At 47.1% G+C, this 17845-nt stretch overlaps 1 protein-coding gene across 1 annotated transcript in view; it reads right to left on the bottom strand.

Annotated features, from left to right (window-relative positions):
- TTLL12 (tubulin tyrosine ligase like 12) overlaps window positions 1–17845 on the bottom strand; it is a 207794-nt gene that overhangs the window by 112247 nt on the left and 77702 nt on the right. The gene's annotated exons all lie outside the window — the stretch shown is intronic.

Raw genomic sequence — 17845 nt, 5'->3', positions numbered from 1 at the left:
AATTTAGGCAAATCTTAATATTGAAATCATCAGCAATTATGGCCACTTGGTCAACATTATATGGAATTAATGCATTGTTCACATTACCCATTTGCTAATTTGCACATATTTATGAACCAGACCTAAAATGAAATTTTATTTGGTTTGTGTTATGGGTTGAAGGTCTTAATGTTTGAAACAGATTACATTTGTTTTAAATGCTTTTACCACAAATATTGGTTTTAATATTATAGGATGGCTGATAATATTTATTTATTACCGTCTATTTTATTGAACAGTATTTAAAGAATGGTAAACGTATGTACTTGTTTATTTGTAACAAATTTAGATGTTTTCTATATCTATGCTTTGTCAAAGGTGGACAGACCCAATGTAGTGTGGTACGGTCAAAATGAAGCAATGTTTGGGAACCCACGAAGTGGGTTAAAAGGCCCCTCACACACCACCCTGGTTGGTGTCATGCTTCATCATTGGGGCCCCAACCGGGTGGCCGAATGCCCCCCGGTTGTGCTGCGACGCCTGACTACAGCGGAGCTGGTGTAGTGCAAAAATGTGATGTGGTGATGATTAAAAAATATCGCTGAGAATCCTTGCCATTAGAAGATTTATTATTGACGGCTCAGGATATAGACTAAAAAAATATGTGATGCAACTAAATGGAGAAATAATTATCTGCTAGTTGACTATGTGGTGGGTCTACATGTTTCAGCTCACGAATAAAAGTAGTAAGGAGCTTTCGTCAGGACCAGTGTATAGTGAGTGGCAAAAGGTGATGTGCCACGTGGTGAAAAAAATTAAAAATATTAGTTACCTACACACTCGCTAAGGTGTGTGGACACAGTGTCAACACAATAGCGGACACTGCGGCGCAAACCTGTGGGAGAAAACAAGACAGCACACAAGACACATAAGAGAGTTACATTGGTGCCCTGGATTGCAGGCAACATTCAAATAGATTTTAAGTGCTGTGAATAATCAAACCTGTCTTCAGAGAACGTACCGTAGGTGACACACATACCTTTGAGGTGTATCATGCTGCTAAGCGAAAAGGCGGAGGCAAGACCATTAGAAATGCTAGGTAAGACGCAAAGCGCTATGTGAACTAAGGGTGCCAAGTGGTAAATAGTACGGCACTACAATAAGCTAATGGTGAATTCCACACGAATAGCGCCAGGTGATTATACTGGCAATGGTCGTGAAACCTCTATATGAGGTGTGTATATGGTGAGAGGCCCACTATGCGCTAGTGGGAAGAGGCTGAATATAGCCCTTAAGCGCTAGAAGTATGAGGTGGGCACAATCTCAAGGAAAGGAACACAATGCGCGAAACAGCAAGGGGAAGGGAAAAGGGAAAAAGGATAATTACACTATGGCTGAGTGGAAGCGCTATGCAGGAAGCGGGAGGGGGGCGCTCCTTACAACAATTCTGTGGGCAAAAGAAATAACAAGATTAGAATGCGAGGTAGGCAGGGAAGTAACGGTATCCAGGGTGAGCGAGTGGGAGACACCTTACTTGGTTGTGAAGCTGGTCAAACGGAAAGGGTATACAGTTCCTCTGTTCATAAAGGAGAGAATGAAGGATACTCTCCTCAGAATTAGACTAAGTGGGGGGTGGTGTTCAGTAAGCCTAAAGGGTATAGGACTGTGTGGGGTGGGGGAACCCACATTGGTGGAACTAAAACCCTCACACACCCAGCAAGCTAGGTGTCATGCTTCATCATCTGGGTTTTGCTCCTCGTCAGGTCGGCGCTGCAATTCCCGACGGGCACCCAGAGATGGGGCTCTTTGGCGGAGATCTTTTGTTCCTTGCCGAGGGTGAGTGCAGGTGAGGGCCAGGGAGGTGTAGACGTTAAGTGAGTGTGGTTAAAAAGGGTTGGTTAGTCTGAATAACTGATTTTATTAGGTCAGTAAACCACCCTGCTAAAATGAAAAGAGAGGTGGTAGTCTTGACTAATTGGGTCAGGGACTACTCTACTCTGCTCTGGTGGTCGACATGTTTCATGCCTACAAGGTCAGGAGGATCCAGCGGCAATTCATCAGGACCAGTGATTACAACTATCTACAACTATGTGAGGGTGTGATACTAATTATTTACAGTGATAAAGACTACCCTCAGTAAGTGTCGGAATAACTAGACTCTTACTTTCTGGACCGGCCTATAGAAAAGGAAAAAAGGGGACAAAACAAACACCAGCGTACATTAAGACGCACACTTAGTCCAATTAATTCATAGAAGAGAAGAAACAGGAGCTAAAGACTCCTCATATGCATTATCGGTAAACACAATTTGCATTACATATTGGTGGTCATGCATAAGTGGTTTACTGACCTAATAAAAGAGCCCCATCTCTGGGGCTCTTTTATGGGCCTCATAATTCTGAGGAGAGTATCCTTCATTCTCTCCTTTATGAACAGAGGAACTGTATACCCTTTCCGTTTGACCAATTCAGGGCCTGTATACTGGACCTCATTAAATATAGCCCATTCGTCTTTGACGTTTTATTCATCCTTCTTTTGATTGCGATTCCTTGCGCGGTTTGCTAACCGTAGGATAAGACTGAGGTTACCTACAGTGTCAATTTACACTGGTAGGCCCACCCCACAACCAACTAACCCTCCACGTTGGGTTAGTGGCCATTGCCCCCCGTCCTCCACACAATGGAGGGAGAATTAGGGATTAGCTATGGCGAGGATGCAGTCTCAGACATCCTCAGAACACCATCACTCCTAGGAGTAGAAGGTGCAACAGCAAACGTGTCCCACTCAGATGACTGGTCTAACCTGGTATCCCTCAAAAAAGAATGGCTCAGAATAACAATGCATGGAGCTGTTATGACTGAGTATTTGAGGGCAAACATTGCCCCCAATGGACTGATTGTGAACATCTTTCCCCGGTTATTCCTGGAGGACCCCCCATTTAAGAAAGACTGGTCTGCAGTCTCTTGGAAGTGTACCTGTGACCTCCTAGTACTTATAATTAACACTGCTAAAAGACTCGCTGATGCCTTGTTACTAAGGATACAAACTGCAGAGTCCAATATGAAATCTGCAGTGCCCAACAGTACATACAAAACGAAGCTAGCTGAAATCAACTCAGAAATAACGGAAAACAGGGAGTATCTTCTTAAACAGAAGATTACTAAACTACAAAAGGATATCTCCAGGTTCGATAAAGAAAAAATCTTCCCCTACCTAAAACCAGACTTCACACCCAACAGGAACAATTACTCGAGTGATGAAGAATCTGGCAACAGCAGCAGGAGGGGCTCTAACAACAGTGACTCAAGCTCTGGTAGCTGGGATTCCACCAACCAGAGGAGAAAGAACAATCGTCCTTTCTACAATCAAGGGGCACCGATATTCCCTGGCCCACCACCACAAACTCATTTTTGGCAATACCCCACATTTCCCCCGTGTCCTCCCCAATTCTACCCAGGAACCAACCCCCAACCTTTTTTAGGCAGAGGCTGGGGCAGAGGAAAAGGGCGAAGGCGAGGAACACAACATGTTCAGTGGCAAGATCAAGCTCAGCCACAAATGGAGACCCGGAGCCAACGCAGGGGCAGAAGGACCTAGTGATCAACCTCTCTGAAAGATCACTCAATAATATCGAATTACGAGTGATGCAAAAAGGGTTAGGCTTTGTACCAACTCCCAAAGTGGATAAATTCAGGGAAGCTTGCGAACTGCACAGTTTCTTCAGAAAGATCCGCCTCAAAGCGTTCTTTAACAACAAATCTTTTGACGATACTGATACCACAGATACTGGGTTACATAATCCCTCAACTTTCACTCCCAATTCTGGCATGGTCCCCCCAGAAGTACTAACATTTGAGAAAGCAATACTAAAGGATCTAGCCATGACACGAGAGAGGTCTAACACCTTCTATAATCTCTCAAAGGAGGAAATGAATGCTGCCAGGGCCCTGGCAGATGACCCCACAATCACCATCAAACAAGCAGATAAGGGTGGGGCTACAGTAATCCAGTCCACCCTTGACTACGAGAGAGAATGTCAGAGGCAATTAGGTGATCGGAAATACTATACTCCGATTACTATAGACCCTACTCCCAGACTGAAGGACACCATCAACAGCCTAACTCTCGAGGCTGAGACCAATGGGTGGATTTCTAAAAAAGAGGCTGACTTCCTCAATACACCTAATCCCGTAACACCATATTTCTACACCTTGCCTAAAGTCCATAAGGGAACCTTTCCCACCCCAGGTAGGCCCATTGTGTCGGGAATTGGCTCAATCCTGGAGCCTCTATCCAGGTTTGTGGACCACTACCTGCAACCCCTGGTCCTAAAAATACCATCTTATATCAAAGACACTAGCGATATCTTAAGAACAATTGAAGGGTTGGCACCTACTGGGGACATTAGCCTCCTCGTCACTCTTGACGTGGAGGCACTTTACACCAATATCCCACAACAAGCCACCCTAACTGTGATCGAGGAGGCACTACGTAAGGAAGAATGGACATCACCCACCCCGGTGTCCTTTATCATGGATTTAGCATCCTTGGCATTAACCGAGAACTTCTTCGGATTTAAGAATGAACTGTACCATCAATGCCAGGGGACTTCTATGGGCAGCACATTCGCCCCTAGTCTAGCCTGCCTTTATATGGCAGCCTTCGAGGAGGAAATCATTCAGAGTCCCAACAACCCCTTTAATGAGAATCTGATGTTGTGGAGGCGATTCATTGACGACATCCTCATCCTTTGGAAGGGTCCAATGAGCAGATGTGATGAGTTCTGCCAATGGATCAATATCCAAAATCCTTACCTGAGATTTACCAATCACACCTCCCCCTCACACATTCCCTTCCTGGACCTAGACATCAGATTGGAGTCAGGAGTCTTAACCACTAGTCTATATAAAAAACCAACGGACAGAAACAGCCTGTTGTTGTATAGCAGTCACCACCCCAAATCGTTGAGGGACAATCTGCCGTTCGGCCAGTTCCTCCGGTTAAGGAGAAATTGTAGTTCTGTGCTGGACTACAAAAAGGAGGCAAATAGCCTAGCCAGTAATCTACAAGAGAGAGGGTATCCCCCTGCCACTATCAATAACGCCATGAAACGGGCAAGGAATAACCCTAGAGAGGTTTTACTAGAGACAAAGACCCGTGAACAAACCGATATCCTGACCTGTGTGACTTCTTTTACCCCATCTTCTAACAACATTAAAAAGGTCATTAAGAAACACTGGGGGATTCTGGCGGCTGGAGATCTGACTTTACCACAACCAAGGTTTGCCTTTAAGAGAACGCAAAACCTTAAAGATATCCTGATCCACACCAGACCCAAAAAAGCAGCACAGAACACCCAGGCGACCCTGTGGGGCCTCCCGCCAGTCACAGGACATTTCCCGTGTGGCAGTTGCACATCTTGCCAACAAACGATGACCGTTAAGGAATTGGCTTTATCTGACAATCTAACCTGGAAATTGAAACGTCACACGAATTGTAATTCTAAGAATTGCATTTATCTACTACAATGCCCTTGCGCTTTGTATTACATAGGGATGACGACAAGATCAATTAAGACACGCATTACAGAGCATAAAAGTAATATCAGATGCTCCAAGGAAACCACAAAATTATACTGTCATTTCAAAGATCTACATCACACAGCAGACTCCTTGAGATGGGTTGTCCTTGAATCACATCCAGGCATGCCACCACAATCTCTTCTCAGATTGGAACAAAGATGGGTCCATAAACTGTCTTCGGATACACGTGGTCTTAATGATGACATACCATGGGGTTCTTTAACTCATTGAAACTCACACGACACCTATATGTCAATCCCTATAAGTTAGCTTTACCTAAGGGTGGCACACCATCCCACTACATTGTGAGCGAGAGGATATATCCCTTGACTCCCATGATTACAGGGAGAAACCTCACCCCACAACACTGAGCTTGAGAGGGCATATCCTCGTTTCCCATGATACCTCTATTCCACTGCAATCCCACCTTCGAGTAATATCTCACAGAGGAAGGGATTTCATTTACCAACTAGTGACAGCAACTGGGAAATTTATGACTATCTTGCAACACTTCCCCGATATACACCTCCAGGTTGGAATAAACTCACATACATTTTTTTCTACCTAGCACGGCTCTCCTATGACATCAGAACACTATTTGTGTGATTCGAACCGGAGAATGATGCTCTGTAGCGCCCTGCTATTGACAATTATATTTGGTCTCTAGGAATATCACATTATATACCTCTCCATTCCAATATGGCGCCCAAATTCGTCCACGATGACGAGACCACCGCCGGCAGCACCTTGTCAGTCCCCCACTTATCTAACCCTTTGCAAGCCTGCCGTTTGCTAGCCCCAGACGAATAGCGGTTACATCAACTTGCCACACCTCTTTCGTCACTCGTATATCAGATACACTACCATACATATTGATATTCACGAGCATTACTATCCAATAATGTCTGATATGGATAAAGTACATGTCCATATATTCTTAAGCAAATGGTTACTCATATTTGGAAGGACCCCTTGACTCTCTCACGCCACACACACCATTCACATCCTAGTGGGATACCCTTCTCCAAGATGGCCCCCGTGTTTACCCTTAAAACTAGACCTCTTGTCTGATTTCCCCGGCCGGTGTCCGGTAACCAATCAGCATCCATCTAGTATGATGAGTTTTTCTCTTTAACCGAGCAGCGGGAAACAGACTCCACTTCCCGGTTTCGGCGGAGCGGGGTAGGTCTTTACACCACCCTTGGGCGACTAAAACTGTGAGTAGTCACTTGGAGTGCCTTAATATTCCACCTGTTACGCTGAGACTCCTCCGGTCTCTGTGATCGGCGCCCCTCGGCTGTTGTGACGGCCCGTTCCCGGTCTCCTCTCTGTCTCCTTTGAGACGCCTGGGACTGGTTGACGGATCGTTCCGCGGTCGTGGTCCTTCCGATCACGGGCCGCTACGGGGTGTTTTGCCAGCTTTTTTGTCCGTGATGATATAGCGAATTGGCGGAAAACATCAAATCAAAGCATTAGCCTTTCGCTTGTCACGGGACTTGGGGGGTAGCCTGTCACCTCTCCGTTTTGATTAATACGAATAGGGAACATGCATCTCCCCCAGCACGAGCCCCTTGCCTCTTCACTCTTTACCCTTATCTACAGTAGGCAAGTTCGCATCCCCAAGAGGCTCGCCAAGTACCGACTGGAGTGGCACTTTCTAATACGTTAGGTGAGCATCATTGCACTTAACGTAAGATTCTGAGTGGTTTTAATGATTTATATTTTTATTCCAGATTAGCTCACCTGGCACGTTTCTGCACCATGCATCCACTTATGCATGACCACCAATATGTAATGCAAATTGTGTTTACCGATAATGCATATGAGGAGTCTTTAGCTCCTGTTTCTTCTCTTCTATGAATTAATTGGACTAAGTGTGCGTCTTAATGTACGCTGGTGTTTGTTTTGTCCCCTTTTTTCCTTTTCTATAGGCCGGTCCAGAAAGTAAGAGTCTAGTTATTCCGACACTTACTGAGGGTAGTCTTTATCACTGTAAATAATTAGTATCACACCCTCACATAGTTGTAGATAGTTGTAATCACTGGTCCTGATGAATTGCCGCTGGATCCTCCTGACCTTGTAGGCATGAAACATGTCGACCACCAGAGCAGAGTAGAGTAGTCCCTGACCCAATTAGTCAAGACTACCACCTCTCTTTTCATTTTAGCAGGGTGGTTTACTGACCTAATAAAATCAGTTATTCAGACTAACCAACCCTTTTTAACCACACTCACTTAACGTCTACACCTCCCTGGCCCTCACCTGCACTCACCCTCGGCAAGGAACAAAAGATCTCCGCCAAAGAGCCCCATCTCTGGGTGCCCGTCGGGAATTGCAGCGCCGACCCGACGAGGAGCAAAACCCAGATGATGAAGCATGACACCTAGCTTGCTGGGTGTGTGAGGGTTTTAGTTCCACCAATGTGGGTTCCCCCACCCCACACAGTCCTATACCCTTTAGGCTTACTGAACACCACCCCCCACTTAGTCTAATTCTGAGGAGAGTATCCTTCATTCTCTCCTTTATGAACAGAGGAACTGTATACCCTTTCCGTTTGACCAATTCAGGGCCTGTATACTGGACCTCATTAAATATAGCCCATTCGTCTTTGACGTTTTATTCATCCTTCTTTTGATTGCGATTGGTTGTGAAGCTACCATCGCCTTGCACCTACTGTGGCCTCCCGAAGTCCCGGATGCTGACGGACCCCGGGGAAACAGAGAATAAATAGGAAGGAGCTCCATTGTGTACGTGCGTCAGTGCTGGTAAACTCGGGCGTTACCGAGTGGACCACGCATGCGTGTGAGAGTAGCGCGAGGCTAGCGCGCATGCACGGTAGATATCCAGCGGTTAGGGGCGCCTGCTCAGAGGAGCAATGGGAGTCCTGCGTGCATGCGTGGAGGATGAGAAGCCGCGATGGGTGTTAATTGAACCCAGGAATGCGCGGAGGCTAGAGATGATGCAAACACATGATAGGGCGAGAAGTTAAGCAAAAACCAAGTGCCCACTCGGTAGTGAGAGCCTGATTTAAATAAAGACAGGACAATTCTTAATAATGCACTAGGATGGTGTGGTGGGAGGGCCACAGGAGTGGACATGAGCATCTGAGGCCAGCTGTGTAGTAGGAGCCAGGGCCTGTGGGAAGGCAAGATAAGCCGGAACTAGAACGGAAGAAGGGAGTGCCTATGTAGTGAGTAAAGGCTATTGGTTAGGCGTAACCAAGTGGTTTCAGGTTGTCAGGACTTTCTCAGGCAGTTCCAGGGGATATTATCGTTCAAACCAGTGATGTGGCTCGAAAGGCGATATATCCATCTTTGTTCCTGTTCCAGGAGGCGGGTCTGGATGTTGGGAAGGTTGTTGTCCAGGGCTTCGAGTATGACCCATCTCATATCGTTGGTCGTATGGCCTTTTTCCAAGAAGTGATTGGTCATTTTTGTGGTATTTTTCTTGCAGCGTATAGTGCTGCAATGCTCACAGATTCGGGTTTTGACTTTGCGGGTGGTCATACCAATGTAGGTCAGATTGCACGGACATATGATCCGGTATACAACATTCTCTGTGTTGCAATTGGTATGTTTGCGTAACTCCCATGTCCTTCCAGGTTCCAAGTTCAGATATTTGGTTGTCTCAGTGATATGGCATACGCTGCAGTTACCGCAAGGGTAATGCCCCTTGATGTTGGGGAGGCCCCAGGCGTTGAGCACCGTGTTGGAAGGTCTGGCGGGGACCCCTGGTCTAGTAGATACTATGGTGTCCTTGATGGATCTAGCTCTTTTAGTTGAGAGAAGGGGAGGTTCCCATTTCAGGTGGCCTGTGTTTAGGATCTTCCAGTTCTTTTTAATGATCTGGGAAACTTTGTTGGTCACCGTGTTGTAAGTGGTGACACATGTGAGTGGAGGTGGGGTAGGTTCTTTGGGGTACGTTGTCAGTAGACCTTCTCGGTTTTGATTTCTGGCCCTCTTACTTGCGGTCTTGGTTATGTGTTTCGGGTAGCCGCGTTGGTGCAGTTTATGGCAAAGGTCTTGGGCTTGTATTTTGTAGTCTTTGGGGTCACTGCAGTTTCTGCGAAGTCGCAGAAATTGACCATACGGAAGGTTTTCACGGAGAGCTCGAGGGTGGAAACTAGAAAAGTGAAGGAGGGAGTTACGTGCAGTGGGTTTGAAATGTGTTTTGCTCATGAGTCCTCCTGCAACTGCATGGATGTCGAGATCTAGAAAGGTGGTCTGGTGTCTGTCAGAACTGTGTGTAAAACGTAGGTTTGGGTCACACGTGTTTAGCCAGTCACAGAAGGCGGTGAGTGATTCGCTCGATCCTTCCCAGATGAGGAGGATATCATCAATGTAGCGCTTGTAGAACTTGATTTGTGGGATACGTGGCTGGTTGTTACTGAGCAGATGTTTGGTCTCGAAGTTGAAAACATACAGGCCCGCTATGCTGGGAGCGAAAACGCTCCCCATTGATGTGCCATACTTCTGTAGGTAGAGCTTGCCCTCATATTCGAAGTAATTCTCTTTGAGTGCGAGGGTAGCGCACTTCAGTACAAATGAGGGAGGCGTCTGGTATTGCCAATCTGTCTCATTGAGGGCCTCTTCTAGTACGCGTAGGGTGTCATCTTGGGGGAGGCTGGTGTACAGACTTTCCACATCCAGTGACACCAGAAAAGAGCTGTTAGGGTCATAGTGAATGTTAGCTAAGAGTCCTAGTAGATCTTTAGTATCTTTGAGATACGTGCTGGTGGACTGGACCAGGGGTTGTAAGAAGTGGTCGCAGAAACGTGAGAGGGGTTCCAAAAGGGACCCGATGCCTGAAACGATCGGGCGACCTTGGGGAGGGATCCTATTCTTATGGATTTTGGGAACAGTATAAAAGTATGGTATTTTCCCTTGGGTGGTGGTGAGGAATTTGGCCTCACTTTTTGAAATGTGCCCACTCTGTTCTGCTTCTCCTACTAGGGTTTGAATGTTCGCTTTGAGTGAGATGCTGGGGTCATGAGTGAGCAGTTCATAGTTCTTAGTGTCATTGAGTAGGCGCTGACATTCTTGGTGGTAGTCCTCTTTGTTGAGGATTACCGTGCCTCCCCCTTTATCGGCGGGTTTGATGATTATATCAGGGTTGCTCTTCAATGATTGTAGGGCCAGCCGTTCTTGTCTACTAGTGTTTTGGAATGTGTGGGGTTCTTTGAGGGCTTCGATTTCCTTGAACACTGCTTGTTCATAGACCAAGATTTCTGGTGGGATTGAGCTGGGAGGGGGCATGAATGTATATTTTACCCGGAGGGTGGTGTCCCCCTGGTCGCTAGGGTCAGGGAGAATCGGAGTGTTCTATGCCCCCACGACCAAGTTGGATAAATTCAAACTACATTGCGAACTAGCTGAATTCTTTCGCAAACTAAAACTTAAGGCATTCTTCGAGAACACTCCGATTCTCCCTGACCCTAGCGACCAGGGGGACACCACCCTCTGGGTAAAATCTACATTCATGCCCCCTGACACATTTCAAAAAGTGAGGCCAAATTCCTCACCACCACCCAAGGGAAAATACCATACTTTTATACTGTTCCCAAAATCCATAAGAATAGGATCCCTCCCCAAGGTCGCCCGATCGTTTCAGGCATCGGGTCCCTTTTGGAACCCCTCTCACGTTTCTGCGACCACTTATTACAACCCCTGGTCCAGTCCACCAGCACGTATCTCAAAGATACTAAAGATCTACTAGGACTCTTAGCTAACATTCACTATGACCCTAACAGCTCTTTTCTGGTGTCACTGGATGTGGAAAGTCTGTACACCAGCCTCCCCCAAGATGACACCCTACGCGTACTAGAAGAGGCCCTCAATGAGACAGATTGGCAATACCAGACGCCTCCCTCATTTGTACTGAAGTGCGCTACCCTCGCACTCAAAGAGAATTACTTCGAATATGAGGGCAAGCTCTACCTACAGAAGTATGGCACATCAATGGGGAGCGTTTTCGCTCCCAGCATAGCGGGCCTGTATGTTTTCAACTTCGAGACCAAACATCTGCTCAGTAACAACCAGCCACGTATCCCACAAATCAAGTTCTACAAGCGCTACATTGATGATATCCTCCTCATCTGGGAAGGATCGAGCGAATCACTCACCGCCTTCTGTGACTGGCTAAACACGTGTGACCCAAACCTACGTTTTACACACAGTTCTGACAGACACCAGACCACCTTTCTAGATCTCGACATCCATGCAGTTGCAGGAGGACTCATGAGCAAAACACATTTCAAACCCACTGCACGTAACTCCCTCCTTCACTTTTCTAGTTTCCACCCTCGAGCTCTCCGTGAAAACCTTCCGTATGGTCAATTTCTGCGACTTCGCAGAAACTGCAGTGACCCCAAAGACTACAAAATACAAGCCCAAGACCTTTGCCATAAACTGCACCAACGCGGCTACCCGAAACACATAACCAAGACCGCAAGTAAGAGGGCCAGAAATCAAAACCGAGAAGGTCTACTGACAACGTACCCCAAAGAACCTACCCCACCTCCACTCACATGTGTCACCACTTACAACACGGTGACCAACAAAGTTTCCCAGATCATTAAAAAGAACTGGAAGATCCTAAACACAGGCCACCTGAAATGGGAACCTCCCCTTCTCTCAACTAAAAGAGCTAGATCCATCAAGGACACCATAGTATCTACTAGACCAGGGGTCCCCGCCAGACCTTCCAACACGGTGCTCAACGCCTGGGGCCTCCCCAACATCAAGGGGCATTACCCTTGCGGTAACTGCAGCGTATGCCATATCACTGAGACAACCAAATATCTGAACTTGGAACCTGGAAGGACATGGGAGTTACGCAAACATACCAATTGCAACACAGAGAATGTTGTATACCGGATCATATGTCCGTGCAATCTGACCTACATTGGTATGACCACCCGCAAAGTCAAAACCCGAATCTGTGAGCATCGCAGCACTATACGCTGCAAGAAAAATACCACAAAAATGACCAATCACTTCTTGGAAAAAGGCCATACGACCAACGATATGAGATGGGTCATACTCGAAGCCCTGGACAACAACCTTCCCAACATCCAGACCCGCCTCCTGGAACAGGAACAAAGATGGATATATCGCCTTTCGAGCCACATCACTGGTTTGAACGATAATATCCCCTGGAACTGCCTGAGAAAGTCCTGACAACCTGAAACCACTTGGTTACGCCTAACCAATAGCCTTTACTCACTACATAGGCACTCCCTTCTTCCGTTCTAGTTCCGGCTTATCTTGCCTTCCCACAGGCCCTGGCTCCTACTACACAGCTGGCCTCAGATGCTCATGTCCACTCCTGTGGCCCTCCCACCACACCATCCTAGTGCATTATTAAGAATTGTCCTGTCTTTATTTAAATCAGGCTCTCACTACCGAGTGGGCACTTGGTTTTTGCTTAACTTCTCGCCCTATCATGTGTTTGCATCATCTCTAGCCTCCGCGCATTCCTGGGTTCAATTAACACCCATCGCGGCTTCTCATCCTCCACGCATGCGCGCAGGACTCCCATTGCTCCTCTGAGCAGGCGCCCCTAACCGCTGGATATCTACCGCGCATGCGCGCTAGCCTCGCGCTACTCTCACACGCATGCGTGGTCCACTCGGTAACGCACGAGTTTACCAGCACTGACGCACGTACACAATGGAGCTCCTTCCTATTTATTCTCTGTTTCCCCGGGGTCCGTCAGCATCCGGGACTTCGGGAGGCCACAGTAGGTGCAAGGCGATGGTAGCTTCACAACCAAGTAAGGTGTCTCCCACTCGCTCACCCTGGATACCGTTACTTCCCTGCCTACCTCGCATTCTAATCTTGTTATTTCTTTTGCCCACAGAATTGTTGTAAGGAGCGCCCCCCTCCCGCTTCCTGCATAGCGCTTCCACTCAGCCATAGAGTAATTATCCTTTTTCCCTTTTCCCTTCCCCTTGCTGTTTCGCGCATTGTGTTCCTTTCCTTGAGATTGTGCCCACCTCATACTTCTAGCGCTTAAGGGCTATATTCAGCCTCTTCCCACTAGCGCATAGTGGGCCTCTCACCATATACACACCTCATATAGAGGTTTCACGACCATATAGAGGTTTCACGACCATTGCCAGTATAATCACCTGGCGCTATTCGTGTGGAATTCACCATTAGCTTATTGTAGTGCCGTACTATTTACCACTTGGCACCCTTAGTTCACATAGCGCTTTGCGTCTTACCTAGCATTTCTAATGGTCTTGCCTCCGCCTTTTCGCTTAGCAGCATGATACACCTCAAAGGTATGTGTGTCACCTACGGTACGTTCTCTGAAGACAGGTTTGATTATTCACAGCACTTAAAATCTATTTGAATGTTGCCTGCAATCCAGGGCACCAATGTAACTCTCTTATGTGTCTTGTGTGCTGTCTTGTTTTCTCCCACAGGTTTGCGCCGCAGTGTCCGCTATTGTGTTGACACTGTGTCCACACACCTTAGCGAGTGTGTAGGTAACTAATATTTTTAATTTTTTTCACCACGTGGCACATCACCTTTTGCCACTCACTATACACTGGTCCTGACGAAAGCTCCTTACTACTTTTATTCGTGAGCTGAAACATGTAGACCCACCACATAGTCAACTAGCAGATAATTATTTCTCCATTTAGTTGCATCACATATTTTTTTAGTCTATATCCTGAGCCGCCAATAATAAATCTTCTAATGGCAAGGATTCTCAGCGATATTTTTTAATCATCACCACATCACATTTTTGCACTACACCAGCTCCGCTGTAGTCAGGCGTCGCAGCACAACCGGGGGGCATTCAGCCACCCGGTTGGGGCCCCAATGATGAAGCATGACACCAACCAGGTTGGTGTGTGAGGGGCCTTTTAACCCACTTCGTGGGTTCCCAAACATTGCTTCATTTTGACCGTACCACACTACATTGGGTCTGTCCACCTTTGACAAAGCTTATCTACATCCAGGGGATACGGACACAACCCCCCTTGTTTTCCCTAGCTCTCCCATTGTTCTTTACACTTCTATATCTATGCCTCATGACGTGAGAAATTATGCACGGTCACTAAATTCTGGGAAGCACTCCACATGCGCGTCATGTGATTAAGGGCACTCTGCTGCTCGAAACGCGTCATGGCGGTGTTGCAGGGCGTTTAATTACAAAAACCAAAATATTGCACCGAATTTGGGTCTGCGATCGTCATTTGGATGGTACAACAGTGATACTAGACGAAGAAACAAGAATATATATATATATATATATATTTATTTATTTATTGAGTTTTGCTCGCAAAAAAGTCACTCATAGTTGTTGAAATGTCACTCGTAATTCCACTTTAAATATGAAAATGTCACACATAGCAGTACCTGCGTAGGCGAGACCTATAAACTGCGCGGCATCGCATAATTCCAGTGGAACCGTATATAATCAAGACTTGCACTACTGTGAAGAGTTAGCTCTGGGAGTACCGTCACAACATTCGGAATACAGTATTATGTACGTGTTTTAAAAATACTTCTGTACAGACATACCTTGAGAGAATGAGGAAACAAAAAAGATCGCCCCGCCCACACCCAAACAGATTCCAGGCAGCTCTGCAAGCCCGTGCTCGGTCACGGGGCCACGCAGCAAGCAGTGACGTATGCAGGAGCTATGACGACAGCTTATGACCAAAGGCCAGAGGGCAGCACGGCATGTGTGCACATACACACGAAATGAGAAAATCGCTGTTAACGTAACGAGACAGCTTAAAGACAGAACAAGGTCAGACATAAAAGAGGGCTGGCACCACTACACGGAGATTTACGGGTAAAATCGAGCCATGTCGCAATCAATTCCGATAGGCGTTTAGAGGTGTAAAGACTCCAGAAGCATTTGATTACTCACTGCAGGGTCAATTTAATGCACCGGTTACAAAAGATTTTCGAAATTTGATCTCAAAGCCGCATTTTTACTTGTTTTGTCCACACAGTGTCTGACACGCTGAAACTACGAATGAACAATCAAGAACACATAGAAGGCGAGCAACTCCCTACTGTGGGTAACTGCTACGTTGCCCTCCTAATCAAAATAAGGGTGGAGTCAATTTCCGTGCCCAACTCCACTGTATAAGGCACAGAATAGAAGAGATGCCCTGGGAATGCTTCCGAGCGTGCACGCGAAGCAGCAGCTGTTTGCTCTTTTTGGAAGCACATACTCGTGCTTGTGGCGTGTCCCTGCGCGCTCTCGCAAGGTGGATGCCGCCACAGGCACTAGTTTGTGCTTAGAAAAAGAGCAGAATGACGGCTAAAGGTCCTTCTATGCAACGCATGCGCTGCGTAGGCGAGACCTAAAAAGGCTGCCACGAGACCACGAAGCAACCACTGAACCCTGCATGTTTTATGTAATTCTATGTCAGGACCGGAGGTGAGGATTAGGCTGTTCTCTCCATTTATACCAGCAGCCATTAAAACATTGTGCAAGCAGTAAAACAAACTAAGACTTCATTTCCAATGAACTATAGGTGGAACCGAAGAGAACAGTCACTCCATACAACCAACAGCAATGCCCTTCAAGACTCTCTGGGGGCGCTCCTTCTCCATCTGTCTTCGCTGCTACAGCATCCTTCAGTTAAGCTCCCTTCCTCAGTATTATGTAATGAAGAATTAGGCCTTATTTGCAGGGGCGGTGCGTCTATTGGGGCGCTGGGGCGTTGACCCACAAGCCACATGGCCCCATTCACGCAAGCAACTTAGTCGCTCCGCTCGCAGTCGGCATGCCAGTCTCAGGCAATCGGGCGCTGAAGGAGGTGAGGGCGGGGCTGGCTGCGGCGGTTACTAAGGGTTGAGTGACATGACAGCCTTGCAGTGCTTGCAATAGTGTGTGCATGCTCAATTTTAAGTGACCAGCCCGAACATGCGCACTACAGGCCAGCCACCTGCTACCATAGGAGAGCGAGGGGGGACCCGAGAGGCTGAGGGTTGCTTCTTGCAGCAGCCCCCGTTCTCCTAATGGGCGGGCCGTCTCAAAGCCCTAGCCTATCCTGGCGCTGTTAATGCAGCGTCTGGATTGGCTGCCTGAGACACCGCGCAGCCTGAGGGCTGTTGTGCAGAAGGCACAGGACCAGCTTAGGACAGAGCAGAACAGAAGGCGCAAAGCAGCCCCCAACGCGGGACCCCGGCCCTGGAACGGAGGCGGCGCGGACCAGGTAAGTTTTGTTTTCTATTTTTAATCTCTCCCTCTCCCTCTCTCTCTCTCTCCCTCCCTCCCCTCCCCTCCCTCCCCTCCCCTCTCCTCTCCTCCTCCTCCTCCCCCCCCGTGAATATTGCGACTGGCGTGTTATAATAGTTTCCCTATAAAAGCAGGTGGATTCTTCAGTGTGCATGTGCGCCTCTGTAAAGCAGGCAGTAGAGAGGGCGCGCACCCTGTAAGTTGGAGAGGTTTTCCCTTCTACTTATATTGTTTGCATATTTGAAAATACTCGCACTTTAAATAATTTTAAAAAACTGCGTTTCTAGGGGGATTGTGTTGGAAAATCGGGTTGGGCTCACACTTTGTTTCTTGTAGAGCGAGGCAGACATTTTTACCAGTTTCAGAGGGCATTTTGAAGCAAGACAAATTCCGTTTTTTGTTTAGATTCTACGCATGGACTTGCTCTCATCCTGGCTCATACATATCAGGCAGCAGTGCGAGGGAAAGCCTGACTGGGAGACCAGCGCCAGCCATACATACTGCCAGTTCTTCTACTGCTCGGATGCAGGCTATCTTATGCAAACGGGCTATTGAATATTATTAGGGGAGTGAAGGGTCTGAAGTCTTGACTGTGCCAACTGTCAGCATGCTATTGTTTTGTTTGTTCAAACATATTGTCCCCCGCAGGATAGTGGGGTGTCTACATCTTTTCCTGCTACCAAGGGCTTGGAGGGTTAATTTTGGGCATTTTCAATTTGACTTATATGGTTGAGCTGGTGGTTTCCGAGCACCTGCACTTAATCATCAACACCGGGGCTTTTCATGAGCACCAGTTAAGGCCAGAGGCTCTTCTGGATGTGTAATGATCGCTTTGCTCATATGGAGTATGTTAAAGTAAATGTCCTCTCTGGCTTATGGGCGTCACGGCCAGGGCTGAATGCTGTGGTGTGATGATGTTTTATGTAATTTTCAGCGATGTTGCGCAATGATAACAGACGTGACGTATTAATCTTGTCTTTTAATTATGATGCTCTTCTGGTACAGTCCACAGTAAGTGAGAGCAAAGTTAGGAGTGCTACAGTCATGTGAGTTAACACGTATGCTGA

This window comes from Triturus cristatus, chromosome 4_1, assembly GCF_964204655.1.
Source record: "Triturus cristatus chromosome 4_1, aTriCri1.1, whole genome shotgun sequence".
In the NCBI taxonomy this organism is placed as follows: Eukaryota; Metazoa; Chordata; class Amphibia; order Caudata; family Salamandridae; genus Triturus; species Triturus cristatus.
Note: the sequence above shows the minus strand (reverse complement) of the source record. Positions and strands in the feature narration are given on the sequence as shown.